The following is a 5,094-nucleotide window of genomic DNA, read 5'->3' on the forward strand; positions in this document are numbered from 1 at the left end:
TTCCCACCCAGCTGTCTTTTGACCCCCCACTAACTTTCCCCCTTCTCTGCTACCCCAATCAGCCCCAGGGGTGTACTCAACACCTAACTACGAGCTCAGTCTTCCCCACATCAGCAAATCTTCACCAAAGCATATTTGTCCTTGAACATTCCCCAGGCTCCATGAAAACAAAGCCCACTCCTTAGCAACGGCACACCAGGCGCAACCAGGGACATACGACCCAGGAATGACTGCCCAACCTGGAGTTCCTCCAACAGCGCAAGTCGTGGCTGGAGACAACAAAAAGCACCTTCAGCCCTCACGTCGCCACCCATCACCTAAGCCTTCACAGTAATCTATCAACAGGAAAAAGGAGGCAGATTGCTAACAGCTGCCTAGTTCAAGATCAAGAGTTTTATTGGGGGGGGTGGGTTTTAAAGAACCACCAACATTTTTACTAACAGCAGAATTTTATCAGAGACAACTACCTCCTGCAAGACTCCTGCACTGCCCTGACAGCAATTTAAGCAGCTGAGAAAAGATGGTGTAGACAGTCATTCCAGCAGGATCCCGTCTCCTTCTCATGCACAAGGCTGACTCTTTAATGACAGTGAAAGAGAGCTTCACAGACATATGGGGACAGGAGCTACCCTGGGCGCAGCAGCAGTTACATAAAGTGTTTAGTGGAGGATTTAGCTGTTGTAAAGATCCTATTAGCCAGAGACAATTTCCATCCCTGACTCCAGGGAGAGCTGGAACCTTTCCTTCTGAAATCAGGGCAAACAGCCCCCAACAGCCGTGCTGATTGAGAGCTCTGCTCCAAGGGCATGAACAGATACAGTTTAGTCTGGTCCCATCCATTTCAAGCTGGCATCTCAGTCTCTTTCTCGTTCGTTCATTCATTCATTCATCCATCCATCCATCCATCCATCCATCCATCCATTCTTCCCCCTACCTCTCACCCATTCTCTAAAGTGTCATGTGTGGGTTCAGGCTGGCTTTGAATCAGAGTTTCTTGCCTCAGCCTCTACAGTGCTAGGATTTAAGATGGCCCTAACCTATTATGCATCTCACCAATCATCTCTTTCTTTGCTCTCCTCTAGCCCTTTATCCACATCATTTCCTACAAGGTCTTACAATGCCCCCCCATACAACACGGACCTAGAGATTGATTCAATAAAGATACCTCAATATACCTTGATGGCAACATAAAAATTTAGTGCTGGCTGGCACTATCATACTCTCTGCTCCTTCCTCCAGCTGGTGCCTGTGAGGGCTAAACTTTTGCTCTCTGTTCATTGACTCTCTGCCTGTACTTCCCAAGAGCTCCTTCCCCAAATTTCCCCCCAATGTGTCTCCTGTAGCTCTCTCTAATCTAATGTTCCCTTAAGAGACCATGAAAAAGGGACATTCAAAGTGGCTCCTGGCCCAAAATGTATGTCCTGGCATATATTCCTATGGAGAAAGCCCTAGCCCCAAGTGCCAGTTATTAGCCCAGGGGTGGGCCATCAGATGGCTGATTAGAGTACCAAGCCTTCAGGATGGGATGAGTATTGGGTGTGGAAATCAGGATGCTTGACTGATGGGAGATGTCATTCTGTAAATATGTAGATTAACAGAAATGGGTTAATACTTAAGACAGAGCTAGCCGATAAGAAACTATTACCTGGACAACAGCATTATATCTAATACAGAGTCTCTGTGTGTTAATTGGGGCTGGCGCAGCGGTGGGACCAGACTGGAGGCAGAGGAAAAACTTTACTCCCTACACTTGACCAGTAGAATGAAGTGGAGTTTATTAGGAGAAAATAATTTACGCAGGAAACAATGACTATGGCATCACTCCAGCCCCAAAAATGCAGACATTGCCCAAAAGGTCATGGTCAGCGCTATGGGGTGGGGAGTGTGAATATCTCACTACATACAGATGAGGGCTCTCCCCAGAAAGATACTTTTGACCCACCATCTGAGCATACTCTAAGGGGGCCTTCGGCAGACACTAAATCCGCTTATCTCCTTACTATTTCTTTTGTTGGTGTTTTGTTTTATAAGACAAGAGGGTTTCTCTGTGTAGCTTTGGAGCTTGTCCTGGAATTCGCTCTGTAGACCAGGCTGGCCTTAAACTCTCAGAGATCTACCTGCCTCTGCCTCTGCCTCCTAAGTGCTGGGGATTAAAGGTGTGCACCACCACCCGGCTCTTTATTATCTCTTATTTACTTAGCAATACTGAGAGTTGTGTTAGGCAAATGATGAACCATTGAACTAAATTTAGCCTGTTCCCCCTCCCCTTTATTTTTAGACAAGGTCACAGTAAATTGCTTGGGCTGTCCTTGAACTCAGACAGGCTTCAATTTTACAGCACCCTGCATCAGCCTCAGGAGGAACAGGGATTATAGACCTGCACCACTAAGCCTGGCTTTTGACTTGGACTTCTGGCATCCAAAGCATTCAGATTTCTGTCGTCTACAAGTTGCCTGGTTATGGCTATTTCCTATAAGAGCCCAGCAAGTCAGACTGAAGCAGCCTATCATCAATTTGACACCAAGCCAGCAGGCAAACAATGCACCCCGAAGTACTTTGCATCTACAACAATCTCAGTGACATGTCCAGTGCTGTTGCAGAGCTTGAAGAACTGCCTCACCTCACACACATGCACGTGAACACATGAACATGTGGGATGAAGAGGCGTGCAGGCAAAGGCATACACGCGCTTGCGCACACACCAATTTTTGAATGAATACATATGTAACAAGAACACGGCCTTGTCTTTCAGCTCTAATCTCAATCCTAAAGAGACAAGGGCCAGTCATCACCATACCCCAGGCTGGTCCTAAAAAGAGGGCCAGAAAGATTGAGATGGAACAAACAGGGTGTCCTGTGGGACTCCCTGTTGCAGGGAGTCATCCCATCGAACTCCCACTCCACCCATAGGCCTCACAATGCCTTTCTTAACTTGTTTCTCCTTGAGTCTTTAGCCTGGCTAAGAAGTTAAAAGCTGCCATCTAAGAAAACACTTAACTCATTTGAATACTCAAGACCTCCATGTTTCTTCAATACAGGATCCCAGGATGATCCCTTTGGGTGAGACCTGGTAGCCTGACACACAATCCACCACCATGCAAGAAGGTCTGTCTCTAGAGTAGGCTAGTGTAGCTCTCAGTGCCTTTACCTGTGCACCAGTCATTCTTCCTGGGCCCCAGCTCAGCTGTACTCTTGGGGACAAGTGTTCTTTCCTCAGGGCTTCCTGTACCAGACAGACCTTAGAGGAACTCTTTACACTCCAAGGATCCAGGTGCTAGGACAACGCCCAGCCCTGGAATCTAAGCCCTGTGACACTGAGTGCAATACAGCACTCCCTCCTTTGGCTCCAGATGCCACGAGGCAAGGGGAAACAAACCCAAGAGCTAAAGGAGAGAAACGAAATACCACTGAGACACAGACAAAAAGGACCTATACTATGTGTCAAGGATGCAGCACACAGAATGGCCAACAGCTAGATAGAAGGAGTGAAAAGCGGAAACGGTGAATGAAAAGTCAGCCCTCCACAAGCACGGACTGGACTGCTAGTATGGTTATGAAAAGCCAACAGGGAAGGTGCAAGTTGTAGACCACAACCTGGGGAAACGTGCAAATGATGTCTCTTTAGCACTTGAAGACATTGGAGGCAGCCCCTTCTGGACCTTCTTTGCAAAGTGAGAACTCCTCTGAGACAGGCATCACACACTTTAAGTAACAAGCAGTGTTATACAAGCAATCCAGTGGGGATATCTAAGTCACTCACTCCAATGACTGGGAACTACCCACTGTTTCCAAGTTGTAGATGAGTCAACACTGTCTGAATGGCGCTCCAGGAAATAACTTAGTACATCCAGTCTCTACAAGTCAGCAGCCCTGCGCACGACCTCACAATGTTGCCTTGCATTAAAACCAGAAACATGGGGCCAAGGCGACTGCTCAGTGGGTCAAGTGCTTGCCATATTAGTGGGAAGACTGGAGATTGTCCTTGGCATCTCCATGAGCCAACCTGTAACTCAGCTCTTGAGAGGGGAAGACAGAATTACCAAAGCAAGCTGGCTGCTTAGAGCAATCTCTCTGTTCAAAGACCCTGCCTCTGTATAAGAGGGACAGCAACTGGGCCCCAGCACTTCACCACTTACTGTGTAAGACAGCCACCTCCAAACAAGTTGCTTGATGAAAGGGAGACACCGGGAGCCCTCCCGAGCCCTCTGACACCCCCCCCCCCCCGCAAGAGTCTGGTTATCAGAAGCTAAATGGTAAAGTGCTGAATTGAGCCTCTTCACTTTTCCTACCCCAAATTTACGTTCTGCTTAGTCAGGTGCATCACACAGTACTACGGATTTTATGATAAATCAGACCAGTCTCACTCCAGCTTCCCTTTCAAACAAGCAGCAACTGAGTAACAGCTCTCACAGGACACAGTTGTTTACACCTCAAAACAAGCTGAAACCTACACAGAATATCTCGGCCCCTGACAATATGATGTGAAATATTTTTACTTTACCAGATCTGCCTTTCACAGATTTTCCACCAGAGTCAAGCATGCATGCACACACACACACACACTCCAAAACAATGCTTGGCCACAAAAGGATGGAAAAGTAAAGAAAACAATGCTAACTTCTTCTAAACACCTGGAATCTAAATTGACAGGAAAACTTCAAATCAGAGCAACTAAATCTGAATTTTTCTCTGAAAAGTTGACCAACTGGTGACAGCTACACAGTACAAGAAAGAGTGTGAACAGGAGGACAGTGTGAACTCCGCATAAGCCAGGGCATGTGTAGATAGCCCCAGTAGCTGACCACCCCAGGAATGAACAGCTAAGGAACAAATGGGTACTTCCAACTGGCCAAGCCCCTTGGTGAAATCCCTGACACATAAATGTCCAACCAAAGAAACTACTCCTAGCAACCCTGCTGCTTGGGGGAGATTGGCAGAAAGATGACAGTGTTGCCCTCATCGCTGTGTAGCCAGCATCTATGTCCAGATAAGCCCAAGAGGATGGAGGAGGCTGCTGTTTCTTCTGCCAAGTGCCAAGTGTGAGCATGGGCATATATATGTTCAAAGAGCCAGGGCCCTTGCAAACACTCACCT

The sequence above is a fragment of the Phodopus roborovskii genome, unplaced genomic scaffold (genome assembly GCF_943737965.1).
Source record: "Phodopus roborovskii unplaced genomic scaffold, PHOROB, whole genome shotgun sequence".
Taxonomy (NCBI): domain Eukaryota; kingdom Metazoa; phylum Chordata; class Mammalia; order Rodentia; family Cricetidae; genus Phodopus; species Phodopus roborovskii.